Source organism: Malaclemys terrapin, chromosome 20, assembly GCF_027887155.1.
Source record: "Malaclemys terrapin pileata isolate rMalTer1 chromosome 20, rMalTer1.hap1, whole genome shotgun sequence".
NCBI classification, from domain to species: Eukaryota; Metazoa; Chordata; order Testudines; family Emydidae; genus Malaclemys; species Malaclemys terrapin.
In genome coordinates this window covers 5,160,276-5,181,485 of record NC_071524.1, presented here as the reverse complement: position 1 = coordinate 5,181,485, position 21,210 = coordinate 5,160,276, and the positions used below count along the sequence as shown (strand labels likewise).

General features: G+C 50.5%; 1 protein-coding gene and 1 pseudogene across 1 annotated transcript in view; one reads left to right on the top strand and one right to left on the bottom strand.

Annotated features, from left to right (window-relative positions):
• LOC128826712 (butyrophilin subfamily 3 member A1-like) overlaps nucleotides 1–21,210 on the bottom strand; it is a 53,698-nt pseudogene that overhangs the window by 31,271 nt on the left and 1,217 nt on the right.
• The window catches only part of LOC128826342 (butyrophilin-like protein 2), a 251,399-nt gene continuing 249,112 nt past the window's right edge, over nucleotides 18,924–21,210 (top strand). Inside the window, exon 1 of the mRNA XM_054009588.1 lies at nucleotides 18,924–18,955. The gene's annotated coding sequence lies outside the window, so the exon portion shown is untranslated. The remainder of the gene's footprint in view (nucleotides 18,956–21,210) is intronic.

The window sequence follows — 21,210 nt, the reverse complement described above, 5'->3', positions numbered from 1 at the left end:
GTAAAATGTGTGTAAGACAGAGTTTTTTGTACTAAGGTGCAAAGCTCTCCTTTCTTCTGCAGAATAAAGCAACTCCTCCTTATCCCTGTCTGGCTGTTATTGGCTCTCAGCTAGGTGGACCCGATATTTCGGTCACATCTGGGCTTGGCAACAAAGCATGGAAACATGAACCATGTTCTGGGAAGGGCCCAGAATAGCCTGCACTGCAGCAGTCCTCTATAGAAAGCAGTTGGCCCCCTTCTCTCACATCAGAACAATGTGATGGCATTGGATTGTCAAAGGCCAGGTAACACCTGTCTGTTTACCCAGACTTGAGAGCAGGCGACCCTGTGTCTGCTTCAGAGAGTTCATAGTGTGGCGATGGGACTGAGATGACTAATGCGACTCAGATTTTAGCCCAAACTGTTCACTCAGTCCTGCCTTGCAGTGTTGGTGCTTCTGGATCCGCTCAGTGCCATGTGTGGCTTGGAGCCTCTGCCCAGGGCTCTCTAAGGGAAGGTGGATGAACTTACCAAGCAACTGACGCAGGTCCTGGCGTTCTAGGGAGAGAAGAAAAGGAGACCATCGTGGGTTTCGTGTGTGTTGTTCCAAGAACAGTGACATGGGACTGTTCCAAATGTTGGGTCTAACATCTTGTCAGAACAGTGTGGGTGGTGGGGCCCATCAGAGTGCACCTCACAGAGCCCACCCAGAGCACAGTAGGGTTTTGAAATTCTGTTCATTCGATGGCCAGGCCTAGACTAGCAGAGAGGGATCAGGACAGGACTGAGGAGCTGAGGGCTGGAATAGGAGGGAAGCTGTGGGTGGGGACTGAGGGATGCCAACAGAGCTGGAGGAGGAAGCCCAGTGCTGGGATAGCAGGAGGCTGCAGTCAGCGGCGGTGTTTGTCCCATGGGGACCCACTGCAAAGCTCAATTCCAGGACCCCTTCCACTGACTTTGCATGTATGGTGTGTATGAGGGCAGGGGGTGGTTACAGGACTTGACAGGATTGTGGAGCTCTGGTCTGGATTACAGGAAGGCAGTGGGTGGGAATTGAGGGGCACTGGCAGTGCTGTGCAGAGGGATGCAGCGGGTGAACACTGAGGGGCACTGCCAGAGTTGTGTGTAAGTGGGGAGCCCAGCATTGGGATAGCAGCCATTTTTCAGGTCAGAACTGAGATATACCCACAAACCTGCATGGAGGAAGTTTGCCCAGCCCCTGGCTCAGGCTTGTCTACACAGCCACATAGATCGGCATTTGGGGATATGATTTGCATCATGCACCAAAGTGCTGCACTGTAACTGCCCTCTAAACATCACTTAGTTGGTCCTCTTCAAAGACGACTATTGGAAACATAAACAAGGAATCTTTTAGTTCACACCCAGAGCATCGAAACAGGGTTGTTACAGTGCAGCACATTAGTGTGTTTTGCTATTCACACTCCTGTAATCTGAACACTGGGCAGTGTAGACATAGCCTGAGTCCTGCCATCCCATATGCATTAAATTCTCTCTCTGTTGTTCAGGATGACACTGAAATCTGAGCTGCAAACTGTGCAGTGTTTGACTATTTCCAGGGCATGAAGGTGACTAAGGTCCACACAATGCATAGTCCACATACTATCACGTTATAGTATGAAAGCACAGACACACATTTACTAGTGGTTTAGCCAACTACCTGTGTCCAAGGTCTTCTTCTCAGTCTCTGAAATGGGGAAGAGAAAAGAGTCAGACCCAGAGACACACTGGGTTGTGCTGTACACTCCCTAATGACTGGGGTTTGTCACAGACATCCCACACCCACACTCCCAGCCCCAGTGCAGGAGCCAGCAGTTTGACAGGAGCAGGGCTGGCAGTTAGTGATATGCACCAACACACAGGAGACATGGGGGGTCTCTCACTCCTTAGCCCCTTTCTACACACACTCTTGCACCATTTTAATTAATTAGGTTTCAAAAGACACCTTGAGTTAAACTGGTGCAGGGCTCTGTGTAGCACAGGCCTGGTAGAACCATGGGGCGGGGTCAGTTACTCCAGAACGACCCCTGTGGCTAGTTACAGAACAGCACTGATTGCTAGGGGAGTCCCATCCAGCCCTCCCCAGCTGGAGGAATGTGGCCACGAGAGAGCATGGCAGAGAGGAGATGAAAGAGGAGGATCCTCAGAGCTCTTCCAGGTTGTGATTGCTGGGAGAACCCCAGTCACCATGCTGGCATGTTGTATCCATTCTCTCTCCCTTTCATCTGTATTTCCCTGCATGTGAGCGCAGTGCCTAGCAGAACTGGTCAGCACCACTCAGCACCATCACAATGCAAACTAATATTGTTACTAAATATTGAAAATTTCACAGTGGAATAAATCAGACGTGTGCACTTAATAAAATGTTGCTGCTGCGTCTATTGGCCCATGTGAGAGAGGGAATGTCACAGATTTGTAGAATTCAGGCCAAGCAGAACCATTAGTTTATCTGCTCTGACCTGCTATATATCCCAGGCCAGAGAATCTCACCCACTTCCCCCTGCACTGAGCCCAATAACTCAGGTTTGACTACAGCAGCTTCCAGAAAGGTGCCCAGTCTGGATCTGATGCCATCAAGAGATCGAGAATTCATCAGTGCCATTGTGAGCTTCCACTAGTGGTTAAACACCCTCCCTGTGTCCTGTGCATTCGACAGTCACAGGGATGGAATCATCTCACAGAGCGTCATTGATCTTGCCGTGTCGTTTCCTTTAGCCACCCAGCAATTGCCCGGGGTTAGTGGGACAGAATCTGACTGACAGATTTCTCACTCCAAGCCCGTCTCCCTGCTGCAGCCACGTGCAGGGAATCTCACAAGCACTGACTCTTTGGGTTTCTGTTGCAAAATACACATTTGTCAACCTGTTACCATCAGCATGTTTGAGAACGTGAGGGAGGTGAGGAACCTCTGGGCAGAGACCTCCTGGCTCCATCACTTCATTGCACTGAATCCATAGATAACACCAAGCAGTTACAGAGCTCACACATCTCAACAGACAGAGCAAGGGCTAGAGCAGGAGACCTACCAAGAAGTGACAGAGCACCCTCTTTAGAGCGTTTCTTCTGAGAGGCCTTTCGCTTCGCTGTGAGACAGAGAATCAGACATCGCAGTGAGACAGGGAAGGAAGGGAAAATACTGAGCAATTTGCTAATACAGGTGGGGCCGGGGACCCCGGTGTGTTTGTTAGTTTGGTTTATTTCCTAAAATAAATAAACAGTAAAATGCTCCCATTCCTCAGCCCAGTGCACTCCAGGGCCGGGCTCTAAACATGCAAATAACCAGGGCTGGCTCCAGGGTTTTGCCGCCCCAAGCGGTGGGGAAAAAAAAAAAAAGCCCCAATCGCGATCGGCGGCAATTCGGCGGCAGCTCCACCATGCTGCTTTCTTCTTCGGCGGCAGGTCCTTCCCTCCAAGAGGGACTGACGGACCTGCCACCGAATTGCCGTCAAAGAGTCTGAGGGACCGCCCCTTCCCCTTGGCCGCCCCAAGCACCTGTTTGCTGAGCTGGTGCCTGGAGCCGGCCATGCAAATAACACATTCCCCTTACCTGTGTATCCAAGATATGCACAAGCTCCAGCAGCAATGAGAACCAGAGTGAACATCACCCAGAATGCAGCCAGCCAGGGAGAAACATGGGGGAAGATGTCACCTGGCAAACAGAGAGCGCAGTGTGTGAGGAGCAAGGTCCCATCCTGGAGCTGGAGAATGGGGTTTGCCACTTGGTTTGACATCTGAGTCCTAGCTAAGGGATTCCAGAAATTCCCAGGACTGAAGGGAACATCCCCTTCGTACTCTAATCACAGCCATAAATGGGAGCATTGGAACCAGAGATGACAGCACAGCATCAGTTCCAAGACCCAGGACCCAGGACTCTGCTCTGCCAGAATCTCTCCCGCTGCTACAAGCCAACAGCCAGCAGCTGCTTGCCCAGCCCTGCCTGTTCAGCAGAGAACAGTTGTTTTCCTAGCTGGCCCCAGTGTGTCATGAGTTCATGGATTCATAGATGTTAAGGCCTGAAGGAGCCATTATGATCATCTAGTCTGACCTCCTGTATAGCCCGGGCCAGAGACCCTCCCGCACTGATCCCTGCATCCAGCCCAGAACTTCTGTTCCAGCTAGAGCAGATCTTATAGAAAGAGACGCCCGGATTGGGTTGAAGATTCCAGGTGATGGAGAATCCACCACGTCCCTAGGTCAGTTGTTCCAACAGTTAATTCCCCTCACTGTTAAAATCTGCACCTTATTTCCAGTCTGAATTTGTCTAGCTTCAACTTCCAGGCATTAGATCTTGTTCTGCCTTTGTCTGCTAGATTAGAGACCTATCAACTGTCAGAAATCTCCTCCCTGTGTAGGTACTTACAGACCATGATCAAGTCACCTTTTTACCTTCCCTTGGATAAGCTCTATAACTTGAGCTCCTACATTTCTGACTATGAGGCAGGTTTCCAGATCTCTAATTGTTCCTGTAGCTATTTTCTTAGCACTTTCCAATTTGTCAACATCCTGTTTTAAAGTGTGGACACCAGAACTGGACACAGTACCCAGCAGTGGTCTGGCTAACACCACACACAGGTGTGATGTCACCTCCTTTCTCCTGCTAGATATTCTCATTTATACATTCAAGGGTTGCATTCACCATCCTAGCTCCGGCATTGCTCTGGGAGCTCATGTTCAAGTCCTTTTCAGAGTCACTCTTTATCAGATTACAGTCTACTGTCATGCAAGTGTGACCTATATTCTTTGTTCATAGTCATGTGACCTGGCATTTGGCCATGATGAAATGCATGAGTGACAAAGTGGGAATTTTTGTAATATATTTATGAAGGCTTGTGGCGGGGTAGTCACCCGCTCCTGCCTGGAAGGGCTTGAAATCAGCTTTGGGAAAGGGCTGTGGCAGAGAAAAGCTGAGCTGATGAGGAAAGCAGCCACAGTGGTAACCAGTGCAATCAGGGCTCAGCTGGCCCTTATAAGAGGGCAGTGGGCCAGAAGCACAGACAGTCTCTCTCTGCCTTCAGAGAGAGAGAGAGAGAGAGAGGGGCCTGGCTGCTGGGAAGCTCAGGTGCCTAGAGTGAGGCAGGGCTGGGGAGCTCCAGGCTGGCAACTCACCAGGTTGCTGGGCCTTGTCCAAAGCCCCAGAGAGGCACTGGGTTCCAGAGAGAGGCAGCAAGTCCAGACCCAACCCTGCCTATGATGAGTGGCTGACTCTGCAGTCTGCCCCAGGGCATGCAGGTGAGTGAGTGAGTGAGTGAAGCAGGGGGAGGGTTGTCGTTTCTGACAGCGGCTGCTTATCTGGTCTGAGAAAAAAACAAGCAGCTACTGTTTGCTTTGAGTGAGTGAGTGAGAGAGAGGCATGGGGGAGGCGGGTCTGAACTACAAGACAGCCTGCTGACACATTCTCAGCACTCCAAAAACTCACTCTCTCTCCCCTGACGCTTCCTGTCACACTCCATCCTCCCCCCCCCCCATTTGAAAAGCACGTTGCAGCCACTTGAATGCTGGGATAACTGCCCATAAATCATTATCATTACTCCTTGTTCTGCAGAACAGAAGAATGAGGGGGGATTTGATAGCTGCTTTCAACTACCTAAAAGGGGGTTGCAAAGAGGATGGATCTAGACTGTTCTCGGGTGGTACCAGATGACAGAACAAGGAGTAATGGTCTCAAGTTGCAGTGGGGTAGGTTTAGGTTGGATATTAGGGAAAAACTTTTTCACTAGGAGGGTGGTGAAGAACTGGAATGGGTTATGTAGGGAGGTGGTGGAATCTCAGTCCTTAGAAGTTTTTAAGGTCAGGCTTGACAAAGCCCTGGCTGGGATGATTTAGTTGGGAATTGGTCCTGCGTTGAGCAGTGGGTTGGACTAGATGACCTCCTGAGGTCCCTTCCAACCCTGATATTCTAAGATTCTGTTATCTACCACCACTGAGAACAGCCAAGCTTCATCCTCTTTGGAACCACCTTCAGGTAGTTGAAGGCTGCTATCAAATCCTCCCTCACTCTTCTCTTCTGCAGACTAAATAAGGCCAGTTCCCTCAGCCTCTCCTCATAAGTCATGTGCTCCAGCCCCCTAATCATTTCTGTTGCTCTTCACTGGACTCTCTCCAATTTGTCCACATCCTTTCTGTAGTGGGGGCTCCAAAACTGGATGCAGTACTCCACGTGTGGCCTCACCGGTGCCAAATAGAGTTCCCTCGATCTGCTGGCAATGCTCCTACTAATGCAGCCTAATATACTGTTAGCCTTCTTGGTAACAAGGACACACTGTTGACTCAAATCCAACTTCTTGTCCACTGTAATCCCCAGGTCCTTTTTCTGCAGAACTACCACTTAGCCAGTCAGTCCCCAGACTGTAGCAGTGCATGTGATTCTTCTGTCCTAAATGCAGGACTCTGCACTTGTCCTTGTTGAACCTCATCAGATTTCTTTTAGCCCAATCCTCCAATTTGTCTAGGTCACCCTATCCCTACCCTCCAGCATATCTACCTCTCCCCACAGCTTAGTGTCATCCTCTGACTTCCTGAGAGTGCAATCCATCCCATCATCCACATAATTAATGAAGATGTTGAACAAAACCGGCCCCAAGACCAACCCTGGGGCACTCCGCTTGATACCGACTACCAACTAGACATCGAGCCATTGATCAATACCCGTTGAGCCTGACGATCTAGCCAGCTTTCTGTCCACCTTATAGTCCATTCATCCAATCCATACTTCTTTAACTTGCTGGCAAGAATACTGTGGAAGACCGTATCAAATGCTTTGCTAAAGTTAAGTTGTATCACGTTCTTCGCTTTCCCCATACCCACAGAGCCGGTTATCTCATCATAGAAGGCAATCAGGTTGGTCAGGCATGATTTGCCCTTGGTGAATCCATGTTGACTGTTCCTGATCACCTTCCTCTCCTCCAAGTGCTTCAAAATTGATTCCTTGAGGACCTGATCCATGTTTTTTCCAGGGACTAAGGTGAGGCTGTAGTTCCCCAGATTCTCCTTCTTCCCTTTTTTTAAAGATGGACACTATATTTGCCTTTTTCAAATTGTACGGGACCTCCACCGATCACCACGAGTTTTCAAAGATAATGGCCAATGGCTCTACAATCACATCAGCCAACTCCCTCAGCACACTCTGATACATTAGATCCAGACCCATGGATTTGTGCATGTCCAAATTTTCTAAATGGTCCTTAACCTATTCTTTCACCACTGAGGGCTGCTCACCTCCTCCCCATACTGTGCTGCCCAGTGCAGCAGTCTGGGAGCTGACCTTGTCTGTGAAGACAGAGGCAAAAAAAGCATTGAGTACTTCAGCTTTTTCCACCTCATTTGTCAGTAGGTTGCCTCCCGCATTCAGTAAGGGTCCCACACTTTTCCTGATCTTCTTCGTGTTACTAACATACCTGTAGAAACCCTTCTTGTTATCCTTCATATCCCTTGCTAGCTGCAATTCCAGTTGTGCTTTGGGCTTCCTGATTACACCACTGCATGCTAGAGCAATATTTTTAAACTCCTCACTAGTCATCTGTCCAAATTTTGGCTTCTTATAAGCTTCCTTTTTGTGTTTAAGTTGACCCAAGATTTCTCGGTTAAGCGAAGCTGGTCACTTCCATATTTACTATTCTTTCTGCACATTGGGATGTTTTTTTCCTGCAACCTCAATAAGGATTCTTTAAAACACAGCCAGCTCTCCTGGACTCCTTTCCCCCTCATGTTATCTTCCCAGGGGATCCTGCCCATCAGTTCCCTGAGGGAGTGAATGTCTGCTTTTCTGAAGTTCAGGGTCCATATTTGCTGCTCTCCTTTCTTCCTTGTGTCAGGATCCTGAATTCGACCATCTCATGGTCACTGCCTCCCAGGTTCCCATCCACTTCTACTTCTCCTACTAATTCTTCCCGGTTTGTGAGCAGCAGGTCAAGAAGAGCATGGCTCCTAGTTGGTTCCTCCAGTACTTGCACCAGGAAGTTGTCCCCAACACTCTCCAAAAACTTCCTGGATTGTCTGTACACTGTCATGTTGCTCTCCCAGCAGCTATCAGGGTTATTGAAGTCCCCCATGAGAACCAGGGCTTGTGATCTGGAAACTTCAATTAATTGTCCGAAGAAAGCCGCGTCTACCTCATTCTCCTGGTTCGTGGTCTATAGCAGATGCCCACCACGAAATCACACTTGTTGCTCTCAGCTGTTAACTTAAACAAAAGACTCTCAACAGTCTTTTCTCCAGTTTCATACTGGAGCTCTGAGCAATCATACCGCTCTCTTACATACAGTGCAACTCCTCCACATTTTCTCCCCCATTTGTCCTTCCTGAACAATTTATACAGTTTAACATGCAAGTTTGGGACTGACAGCACCAGCCAAACATGTTCGAGGCTGCTGTTAAACTAACAGAGGAATGCACGGAGGCGGATTTTCTGTGAAAAGAGGGTCAGATAGACCTAGACCTAGACCTGGACCTGGACGGCGGGGAAGAAACACAGAGAACCTCCCCATGGGAGAAGCCCAGAGAAAAGGAAGTAAGAGAGACTAAGGGAGCCCCTCGTTGCCCGGGACAGCTGGTGTGCTGGTGATGTGGGCGGCTGGGACACAAATGCCGGGGCTGCCCGGAAATGGAGTGTGGACCTGCTGAGTTTTGTGGTTGGATGAATGGTGGAAGAAGGAAGAAGCGGCGAGGACTGGCCACCATCCCCGTGCGGTGGGGAGGAAGCCCCAGAGGGGCTTGGTGGACATGGCCTCGGCCCACTCCCTCATTCAGAGACGGTTGGTAAATCCACAGTGGTTTATCCTCGGGGCAAAAATGATGCTAGAGTGCATCCACACAGATTGGAGGCTCTGCCCCATGGCCCAGGTGCCCCTGGAGATGGGGGCAGGTTCTCCTCGCAATGGGTTGGGGTGGTAAAGGGGTTACCATACCCTGTGGTACTGGGGACAGATTGGGGCCCCTTCCCAAAGGGGAAAGGAAGCCATGGGAGGGGACCTGCCGGCAGGAAGAGGGAGGAGACACCACTGAAAGGTGGGGAAACTCCTATGCCCCTCAGCCCCAGTGAGGGGGAAGACCCATCTCCCTAGATGACAGGAGAACCAAACCCTAGAGAACAAAGCCAAAATAAAGACAGGGGAGAAATAGGGGGCGAGGGGCCATAGGAGTGTCCCAGTATAGGACAGCCAGGGAAGGAGGCCCGAGGACTAGAAGGGGAAGCCGCCAGGGAATGCCTGAAGGTAGAACCTCCAGACAGAGAAAGCCAGACTCCCCTGGGCCGCGTAACTGAACCTGATGCCCCGGGCAGCCAGGGCGATGTCCAGACCCACCTCGCTCTCCTGCTGGACAGAAAGGGGGAGCAGCTGGGAGGATAACCGCAAGGCTGTGACTGGTGTGAGGACCTCTGGGTAACAGCAGACCTGTGGGGCAGTCTGCCCCCTACCCAGTGTGCCTTCTGTGGGTGGGGGATAGACAAACGTGGCGAGGAGGACCCCGGGGATCACCCAGTGGGAAGCGGCAGGCTCCCCTGGACCAACCTCCCAGGCCGAGGGAGAAGGGGCCGGATCAGGCCCCATCTGGCTGTTGCTTAAGTGGTGAGGTCTGTGGTAGCGCGCTGCTGGAGAAGCCCATAATCAGCTCCTGCCACTCCAGCCCCAATCACGGAGAATGGACTGGGGCTGGGTGTACGGTCCTATGTTTGCCTGGTAACTGACCACACCTGCCAGCCTCATTAGCAGGAGCTATAACGCTGGAAGGAAGTGAGAGAAGGCTGAGGGCAGAGACTAAGAGTGGGAGGTCAGGCTCAGAGGGAGCAGGAGCCTCCTAGTCTGTTGCTGGCCAGGCCTGTGGTGGGCCAAGCAGTTGTAAAGCCTGCATATAGTTGGAAACTGATCACGAATAAAGAACACAGGAGTTGCACCAGACTGAAGTGTCCCTGATTCATGGAGGAGAGGAGCCAAGGGGCCAAATCCGGACGGGCGCAGTGTGTACACCTGGCATTTGGCCATGTTGAAATGCATGTGTGACAAAGTGGGAATTTTTGTAATATTTTTATGAAGCCTATGTGTGCCTCGGTTTCCCCTACATGCTTTATTGGTATCTAGTGGGGATAAAGGTCTGATATCAGTGGAGTATCTGAGAAGACAATGGCAAATCCAAGTCACTGGGACTTTGATACCTAGTAACCAATTATCATGGCTGGCCCACCTCTCGGCAGGAAGCCAAGCTGTGTTAGCCCCACTGGGGAACAAAGAACTGGGGTGTGTGAGGTAGAAGCTAAGTATGGGCTGCAGAAAGCACCTGGGGCACACCTGAACTGGGACAGAGAGGTCAGAAGGACAGGGCACTGGGCTCTGTGCTGCCCAGGATGGATTATACTGTAACTTTCTTTTCTCTGTGCTAGCCAAGGACGTCCTGTGCTGTGTGACAGTTGACTCATAAACTCTTCTGTTTTACAGCACTGGCTGTGTCACTACAACTGCTGACAGAGGAGATGCTTTGATGCCCAAGATTGTACCAGTCTCCTTTAGGGGTCTGTCTCAATGGAACTCACTGAAGGGAGCTCTCAGTGGGAAACAGGGGTGCTGAAGGCCCAGGGGTTCAATCTAAGGAGGTGGTGAAGCCAGGTGGTTTCCCCTGAAAGTGGTTTTCCTTGAAGGGTCCTCCCAGAGACTATTCTAAAGCTGGGGTTATGGCGCTGGTGCTGTGGATCTGTGACAGCATGTTGTTAGGGTGAATCCCCCCTTACCGAGCGTTCCACGTCAGTCTGTAGTACCAACCTGTCACCATCATTATTTACCTCTCCACCAATGTTTGGGTCATCTGCAAATTTTACCAGCAATGATTTTATATTGAATAGCATTGGCCCAGAACAGATCCCTGTGGGACACTGCTAGAAATATCCCTATTGGAGGATGATTCCCCATTACAATTACTCTGAGAGCTATCAGTTAGCCAGTTTGTAATCTATTTAATGTGGGCTACATTGATTTTGATATTATTTTATCAGAATTTCATGCAGCACTAAGTCAAACCCCTTTCAGAGTCTGACCCCTGGTCTAAACTATAGAGTTAGGTCATCTTAACTACGTTGCAGAGGACGTGAAACTAACCCCAGTGAAGACACCACTAGGTCGATGGAAGAATTCTTCTGTCATTCTAGCTACCATCTCTGAGAGGTGAATTTACTACAACCATGGAAGAACCCCTCTGTCGCTGTAGCCAGTGTTTAAACCATGATGTTGCTGCTGTAGCGTTTCTAGTGTAGACACACCCTGAATCTCTTAGGTCAGTCCAGTTACCTTTATCAACTTGGTGTGTCATCTCCTCAGCCCATTTCACAAGACACAGCCCAGCTCCTGGCTGGCAGTTTGTCCAGATCACAGAAATCTCCATCCCAAATAGCCCCACAAATCAGATGAGAAGGACATTTCCTATCTCATTACCAGAAACAGGTCCCAGCCAAGTGCAATTCCCAAGTGACCAAGCCCTCCACCACTCCCATGGTGACCTCTTCTGCATGGGGGGACTTACGTGAGAGGTGAATGGCAGATCGTTGCTTGGTCTCCAACAGGCTATTCCGCACTATGCAGCTGATGTCTCCATTGTCTTCTTCTGTGACAGTGATGTGACTCACAACACTATACAGGTTCTCCCTGTCCTGAGTCACGTTGGTCACAATCTCCATCGACAGATTCTTCCAGGTCTTTCCAACCCACTGGATTTCGGGTTTGGGGAACCAGCCTGCGGTTCTACAGGCCAGCCCGATCCCCTGGCCCTGGGGACCCAGCACTTCAATGAACACTGGAGCCACAGCTACAGGGAGAGACAGAGAGTGTGTGTATCAGGAAATCGTGTCTTTGGTAGCACTCATGTGATTCCCCAGATACCACTGGATATAGGGGGCTGTGACTGGAAAGCTCCATTCCCTTATGTGCAAAGCCTCCCTGGGATCCTTCATTCTGACGATTGGGGAAATTAAATAATGCCATCTTGCATTTCCATACAGCACTGAGCCCTGAAGTCTCACTGAGGAATGTGCAGGGTGAAACTGCTACGGAGAGATTGCTGCACTTGCTGCTGAAATTAAGCCACTTCTGGGGTGGAGCCCAGCAGCTGCCAGGATCACTGCACTTCCGTACAGAGCAGCAGGTAAAGGATAGAGATCCCACCTACCTCTCTGCTCCCACTCTGCCTGTGCCATCCTTCTACATACTGTCCCTCTGGTGTCCTTCTCCCGCACTGCTAATGGTGCCCCAGGCCATGCCACCCCTTATGCTTGGTTTTCCCTCTCCCTGTGCTGCACACAACCACCCTCCCCTCATTTAAATCTCTCCCTAAAAGCGCACGTCGCGTGCGGAGCCTGTGCACTAGGAGCCACCAAAGATGGGAGATGATTTAAAACAACCTCAGTGATCTGCATTATCACAGGACAGCCCCTCACCTGGGGCTTGATGTTTCTGAACTGTATTGTCTGGGGCTAGGTTACTTAGTGAGCTAAATTGACATAGACTGTCCTTTCTACTGCCCTTGTGCTGCACTGGACGTGGGGTCATTGCCCAGGGAATAAAAAACAATATCCCAACCCTTGGAAACTTCAAAGGGAGTTTTAAGGGAGGCCAAATGTACTTATGACCTCACCTGGGATCTTGGCAGAACATGGGGGTAAACGTCCCAGTCCTTCATACAGTGCTGCTATGAGCATGAGAGCTGAGGACTGTAGCTTTACATCTCATTGAAAAGAGATTGTTTAATGCAGCACTGAGCCTGTTAGCATCACAGTGGGGTCAGCGCTGAGTGTGAGGGGAGAGCGCCCCCTACTGAGTCCTGCACACAGCTCCCTGCAGCACAGGACCCTGCTGCCATGCTGGGCTCAGTATTGGGGCACCCACAGGGGTACAGGAGGCTCTGGCTGTCCAGACACAGCGCCTCCCTGTAGTGGAGGGAGAGCCTGGAGATCTGGGCCTGGTGCAAGATCTGAGGTTGGAACCTGAGGATGTAAACCAAAGTCAGGCCATGTATTAAAGCAGATGCTTCCAAGTTCACTGTCCGGTACTTGAACTTAGCAAATTTCCTGTTAGACGTGCCAAAACATAGGCACTCCCAGGAAGTACTAGACATGAGATATTTATATAAATATTTTCCAGAAGGCTGGTACAGATACACTCCAATCTACCACAAGATAAGATGGCTTGACAGAACAATGAATAGGGATGTTCTGTCTGAAATATCAGGAACAAGGGGAGGTAACAAAGAGATGTAATGAAATATGTAAGGTGGTATGTAAGTTGTTTATCCCAGTTTGTTTCAGTCTATAAATGTGGGGGTATCTCACCTTAACCCTTTGTGGGGCCGAGGGGACAGCAGGGACTCCCACTGCTGACTGAGCCACTCCTTGACACTGGACACTCATGTGTTAATGAACCTGTAACCACGGAGCCAGGACACTAGGACTGTGCCTTGAGGGCAATAAATCTGTCCGAGTGCCTTTGTCACAGAACCATTCTGGTGGTTGTTCTTTATGAGTAACATCAAGGTGTGCTGAATTAGCAGGCTGCACTATCTGCTAGTACTGATAACACTGGAGCTCCAAGAAGGAAACACTGAGCAGCTGGAACAGCTCCAGTAGCCTGGACACCATTACCGAGGCAACAACATTCCATCCTTGTACACCCCTTAGTGCTGAATCTCACCTGCAACCTGTAGTTCAGTGGTGGTTTCCAGGCTCCACTCTGGGTTCCTCACAAAGCAATGGTACTTCCCAGCATCTGCCACTTGGAGCCGTTTTAGCTTCAGGGAGACATTCCCGCTGCTGAACTCCTGCAGGAACAGCTCCGTCCGGGTCTGGTAACCCTCCCCTGGCAGGTCCTGGGTACCCTCATCCACGTACTCATGAACCAAGATAAATCCTGGTCCAATTTTCCTCCACTGCACGTTCATGCTGGGCAGCCCAGCTGGGGGTGAGAGCTGACAGGGTAACACCACATCCTGGCCAATTATCCCCACCACGGGGCGTGGGGAGCCAGCCAGGGAAAATTCCTCTGGAACAGAAAACCCCAGGAGCAGAATGAGTGACAAGAAAAAGGAGGCGGCATCTCTGAGCCAGGGCCCAGCCCTACAGACACAGTGAGTGAAAGAGGAGGGGGCATTGCTGAGCTAATAAAAATTTCCTCAGTCGTGCATAGCTCATAGCAGAAGATTCCCGAGGCTGAGTCATGTGTTGTTCAACTGAGTTACTCTGTGTGGACACAGGGCAGTGCAGTCATACCACCAATCCTGTCCTACAATCCCCCAGAAACACCACCAAAGGTGCCTGTCTTGCAACCTACCTACACTCTATTAGCAAGGGGTGGCCCCATCGGGAAGCCACTTGCCAGTTCATAGCACCCTGCACAGCCCCATGGCACCCGTTACGAGCTCTTTTCACTGCAAGCAACATCTTTGATGAACCAGTTTCAGATCCATGAAGATCCACAATGGCTGCTGAGGGGCCACCTCAGGAGACTTCTGCCAGGCCTGAGAGTATCGAATTTTGATGGATCTTTGGGACGATGCACGTCCCTTCCATGGATTCAATACCCAAAACAGAAACTGACTCAGATAGGGATTCATCATTTTGATGGTCAGTGTCTGGGGGAAAGTAAGCATCTGAGGATGATTTATGTCTGCACAATAGCTTTGTCTGAAGGGTCTCCAGGCTTGTCCATTGCACCATGGGGCTTGTAGAGCAATTACTACTGAGCTGTAACACCTGACACTCACTGTGTGGCTACTGGTGGGGAGGTATAAGGGGCAGATTTTCAAAGCCACCAAGGAGATTTTGATGACCTTCCATTCATCCTAAGGGGAACTGGGCACCCCCATCCCTCAGGTAGCTGTAAAGGTTGCAGGCCATGAGAATCCAGGTTCCCAGTGGGGGAGATCTAGCAGCACGGTGTCTTTGGGTCCCATGGCATGACAGGAAGGGATCAGTGTTGGGGGCTCTGGAAGCCTCTGTGAAGGGCAGCAGGAGCTGGGCAACTTGCTTCAAGATCCAACAATTGTGCCACCCAGAGCTAGGACATGCCCCGGTCACCCTAACGTCATCTCCACCCCACAACCTCCTGGCCTGTACCCTTCTATTCTGCAGGACTGAGGAGGCACTGGGGGAGTGTCATTGGCCTCTGATGCCCCTACCCAGCCCTACAGGGGGCAGTGTACATGGGGGACAGAGAGGGAAATAATTGGGATTCAAATGTTTTTACCAGAGAGAGAACACGGAACCAGGAGGAGGATCCCCAGGCTGCACACACAGAGCCGCCACCATGTCGCCATGGGGACACTCTGGGCAGGGACCTGTAAGGAGAGAACAGGGATGGTTAACACCTCCCCAGACTGCATGAGGGGCCGGCACTGCAGGGAACATGCCCCATCCAGCATCTGACTTGACCCACTCTGCTCCCAGGCAGAGCAGCTCCCCAGGGACAGGAGAGGATTTCATCCCACCCAGGCTGCTCTGCAGCCTGCCCAAGCCTAGCACTAAGAATTTCCATCACTGGGAAGTGCCGTGTATCCCCCCCCATTTCCTCCCCTTGTCGGTTCTCTGACCATTCATTGGTGCAGGTGCCCCCTGATACCAGTGCAGGGTGAGCCTGCAGCAGAGCAGGGCTGTGACATTGCACTCCATATAATTTTATGAAAATATGCTAATGAGTGTGAATATAATGTAACTGGAATATGCTTCTTGCAAAAGGTCTCTTGTAAGGTATCATTACAAAGCTTATAATCTACTGAGTGTGGTCATCCTATTTGTATAAATGTATAATTCTTGTATCTGAAACTAGAAATATGAAATATAACTCTAAGGTCCTATTGTAATTATGCAACATGTGGGCCATTAATGGTGGTTTGGAATCTTGATGGCTCCCATCAACTAGGACAATTGGTTGTAAATGGCTCTGTTTACTTGAAAGCCTTCCTGTGAGTCAGGCCAGGCAGAATGAAGGCTTGGGGTCTCACAGCACATGTGCCCATGTCACCTGGTAATGGAATCCATCTTAAACCTGGTGCTTTTCCATTTAGAAGGAGGGGTGGGGACCCAGATTGACAAAAGATTCCCGCCTTGTGCCAAAGCTATATAAGAGGGTGGAACAGAACAAAGGTGATTCTAGTAATGAGAAATCCCCTAGTTACCACCTGATCTGGAACTAGCAAGGTCTGTATTGGGGAAAGGATTGGGCCTAGACTAGGAAGGAGTCTATTCTATGAAAGAAGCTTATTGGAACATCTCTGAGAGTGAGATTTACCTGCATTCAGTTTCTTAATGTATTAGGCATAGATTTGGGTGTTTTGTTTTATTTTGCTTGCTAACTTACTTTGTTCTGTCTGTTATTACTTGAAACCACTTGAATCCTACTTTTTATATTTAATAAAATTGCTTTTTGCTTATTAATTAGCCCAGAGTAAGTAATTACTCTGGGGGAGCAAACAGCTGTGCATATCTCTCTATCAGTGTTTTATAGGGCAGCCAATTTATGAGTTTACCCTGTATAAGCTTTATACAGAGTAAAATTGATTTATTTGGTGTTTGGATCCCACTGGGAACTGGGTATCTGGGTGCTAGAGATAGGAGCACTTCTTAAGCTGTTTTCAGTTAAGTCTGCAGCTTTTAGGGGACGTGGTTCAGACCCTGGGTCTGTGTTGGAGCAGGCTATCTGGCTCAACAAGACAGGGAACTGAAGTCCCAAGCCATCAGGAAAAATGGGCTCAGAGGTAGTCTCAGCACATCAGGTGGAAGTCCCAAGGGGTTTCTGTGACCCAACCCGTCACAAGGGCCACTTCCGAGGTAACCCCAGTGGTACCCACCCTGTTGTCCCCCCTGCAGAAGGGACCTGGTTCTGTGCCTGCCACCACCTTGGACAACACAGCCAGTGTGTGACCCAGGGCTCTCCACAGCTAAGTGCATGAGGCCCTACAGCATGAGCTAAAGAGCCAAGCTGTGTAGCTGGGGCTGTAACAAACTCACATGCTGTGTGGATCAGGTTCAGAGAGGCCCCATCTCACATCCTGGGCAGGATGTGGTACCCCCCTTTATATGGGGTCAGCTTGGCCAGAAGTCACCCCACGTGGTATGCGATGCTGCCAAGTGACAGGAAAGGGGCTGGCAGTGGCTGTCACAGACACCAGGGGATGCTGTCAGATACCTGCTCCCTCTCCCCTGACATAAACAGGAGACCACCACATCAGTAGATGTTACAGTAAGATTCATGATGGGGATCAGGAGGGGCTGTCTCAGGTCTGCTAAGAGCTTCAGGCGTCTTGCCCCAGTTCTCCAGCCTGTGTACAAAGGGTCAGACTGGATTCTAAGCATTAAAGCCATGTTCCACTGCAACCATCCAGCCAGAGGATTTATGTTTATATCCAACTCCCCTGTGTGTGCCAGGAGCATAACAACGGACACCCTCCCCACAGAGAGACTCCCTTCTGAGCCCATCCAAAGTCACTTGGGGATGACATGATGTTACTGAGGGCAGGGTTAAGTCCTAAGCATTATAGGCCCATGCCTGAGGCAGGATTAAGGCCTAGACACTAGGGAAGAGACTGCTTCATTTCTCTCTTGGTTATTGTTCTGGATTGTAAGCATCAAAGTCATCTTATGCTGCATTCTTCCAGCCTGAGGATTTTTTGATTGTATCTAATGTGTCTGTGTGTGCTGAGAGCGTAACAAAGCGGACCCTCTCCGCAAAGAGACCTCCCTTCTTTGCCTAGCCAAGGTCACTGGGGAATGCCATGAACTGCCAGAGAGCAGAGTTAAGGCCTTGGCACTACAGGCCCATGCCCAGGGCAGGGTTAAGACCTAGGCACTACAGGCCTGTGCCTGTAAGGGTTAAGGCCCAGGGCCCCAGCAGCTTCTTGTCTTGCATTTTAAAGAAAACTTAAGTTTCTTGGTTTCATGTGTGAGGAGAAAAGCTCAGAACTGTGCCCTGGATTTAACCATCCCAGAAACACCTGTCTGAGTCTGCAGAGAGCTGGATAGGGTTGCCAACTTTCTAATCACACAAAACCTGCCCTACCCTCTGCCCATCCCCTTCTCTGAGGCCCTGCCCCTGCTCGCTTCATCCCCCCTCCCTCTGTTGCTCGCTCTCCACCACCCTCGCTCACTTTCACCAGGCTGGGGCAGGGGTTAGGGTGTGGGGAGGGGTGTGAGGGCTCCAGCTGGGGGGGGGCTCTGGGATGGGGCCAGGTTGAGGAATTTGGGGTGCAGGAGGGGGCTCCGGGCTGGCGTAGGGAGTTGGGGTGTGTGTGTGGGGGGGTGCGGACTCTGGGAGGGAGTTTGGCTGTGGGTGGGAACTCTGGGCTTGGGCAGGGGGTTGGGGGGCAGAAGGGCGTTGGGGGTGCAGGGTCCCGGTGGCACTTACCGCGGCTCCCAGGAAGTGGCCACCAGGTCCCGTCAGCTGCTAGGCACATGGGTGTCCAGGGAGACTCCATTCGCGCGCTGCCCTCGCGCCCGCAGGTGCCTCCCCACAGTGCTCATTGGTCACGATTCCCAGACAGTGGGAGCTGCGGAGCCGGCACTCAGGGCCGGGGCAGCACGCCGAACCTCTCTGCACCTAGGGGCCGCAGGGACCAGGCAGCTGCTTCTGGGAGCCACGTGGAGCCAGGGCAGGTAGGGAACCTGCCTTAGCCCCAGGCCCCTGCGGTGCTGCTGACCAGACTTTTAACAGCCAGGTTGGCAGCGCTGACCGGAGCCGCCAGATTCCCTTTTCAACCAGGCGTTCCAATCGAAAACCGGAGGCCTGGCAACCCTAGGGCTGGGGATCTGAGATCCGAGAGGGGAACTGCCCCGTGAAGTTCAGCAAGAGTTTTCCTGCCAGTTCCGCTGCTCTGTGGGCCCTGCCAACCACACTCAGCAGGGACTGTGTGTGTAACACGGGAGAAGAGCCCTGGGGACCCAGCCCCTCGCCCCAGTACTGCTGTAATGATCTTGGGGTTCATTAAACAACAAACCAGTGAGTGACAAAAGGGATAAAACTTAGTTAAAAACAAACAAGTGGTGAACTGCTGGGCAGAGCTACACTGTCTTCTCCACACTCCTGCCAGGCACGCCTCAACATTCCTGTGTTCATAACCTGTCCCTTGTGAGGGAACCTCTCTAATTTATAATCTTGCACAAACATATCTCTACAACCAACACCCCGCTTCTGAGGGAAGTAATGGGGGCAAGCGAAGAAAATCCTTGTTGATGCCCCAACCCTTCTGGGGGCTAGAGGGGACCCATGTGCTAGCCTGTCTCTCTAAGAGGGGAAGGCAGGACCCAACCACAGCCACTCCAATGGTTGATTTCAGAGTAGCAGCCGTGTTAGTCTGTATCCGCAAAAAGAAGAACAGGAGTACTTGTGGCACCTTAGAGACTAACTAATTTATTAGAGCATAAGCTTTCGTGGACTACAGCATCCAAAGAAGAGGGCTGTAGTCCACGAAAGCTTATGCTCTAATAAATTTGTTAGTCTCTAAGGTGCCACAAGTACTCTTGTTCTTCTTTTTCCAATGGTTGAGGGCAGGTCTATGGGGGCCCCATATCAGGGAAAGCCTAGGCCAGGCATTGCCTTAATCCAGTCCCACCCTCAGCAGCGCTACCAGCCCCTGCTGGCGCTGTAAGGCGGGATTGGAGTTTGACCCCCGGCCGAGTGCTCTCTATTATCATTGCATATCCGGCCCCGCCCCAGAGCAAAGGGTGAGCGTAGGTTTCAGAGCCATTTTATTACCTATTTGCCCTTGTGCAAAGCGGGGCTCTGAGAGAACCACAGAGCCAAGGCCCAGCAGGTGCTGGGCATTCTGGGAGGCTGGTGAAAATGGGGATTTTTAATTTTTTTTGAGAAAAATTTTCTTTTCTTTCAAAATTTTGCCTGAACTATTCCAATATTCTGACAAAATGACTCAAAACAAACAATAATGGTTTCAAATAGATTGGAAATTCAATTAAGATCAAATGGAATTAGAATGATTTTTTTTTCAAGTTTACTTATTTTTTTCCTCCTTAAAAGTGAAAAAATGTTCAAAATGAACATTTTTTGTTGTGAATCATTTTAATGAAAATTTTCAAATGGAATTAATTTTTTTTGGTGAAAATATTCCTATACTTTTGAAAGCCATTTTTCATTAAAAATGGTTTTCATGAAACATTCTTGGCCAGCTCTAGTTTCCAGCTTCTTTACAGGGCTCTTGTTAAGCCTAATAACATTGAGTAAAATACTGAAAAAGCACCTAAGTCCCATTGACTTTCAATAGGAGTTAAGGGCCAGAGTCACAAAGGGACACAGATAGATTAAGGGCTAACTGCTCTCAGAGTACCTACCATTCAGGCCCTGCACTGGAACCTGGAGGCAGGTGAGGGATGTGGGCCTGTGGCCAGAATACCCAAGAATCTTTGGTTGGAGCACTCACCTGGGCTGTGGGAGAATGAAGTTTGATTTCCTGTTTCATTTGGGGCAGGGATTTGAATCCAGGTCTTGCACCTCCCAGGTGAGTCCTCTAGTAACTGTCAGTGGGCTGAGTCTCTCCTATTGGAGCTGGTCCACTTTGAATAAATAATTATTGGAGCAGAAATTTGACTCTGGGTGCCCTGACCCCTGGGCTACTGGCTGTAATGTAGGGGAAGGGGTTTCTCTCTGGCTCTGTACAAGAAAGGGCTGACCGGGTTTAGATGCCTAACTCCAGGCGAGATTTTACTGCTGAGAATCCCAGCCGGAGGGAGGCGCCTTCCTCCAGCTTGTCAGCCAGGAACCTAAGGCCCAGATCAATGGGAGTGAGGTGCCTAATTCCCTTTGTGTATCTGGAACCTAAGCCCTGCCCTTTTTCCTCTGCATTTCACTAGCTGGCTTAGGCGGCTGCCTGCTCAGTGTGCTGGCTTCTAAGGGGCCCTTTGGTAGGTGCACAGCCCTGCCCAGACATTGTATGGGAAGCCTGAGTGCCCAATTCAGGGCTTTGAAGTCCCCGAGGCAGCAGGGCACCTGGGACTCAGGCCCTGCAATGCTGTGACTCTAGCCCTAAACTCCTAAATCACTTGAGTGGCTATGAAGAAGTTAGCCATCAGCCAGCACAGTCAGAGCTCCTCCCCCCCGCCAGCCACCTTCCTGCAGATGAACAGTCTGTGAGCTCCAGACACACGATAGAAACCAACACAGCAACCCCCAGAGCTTCCTGACTTCTGATCAGCAAATGCAGCTCTCCCCAGATGAGTACAGCCCAGCCAGGGCCCTTGTGG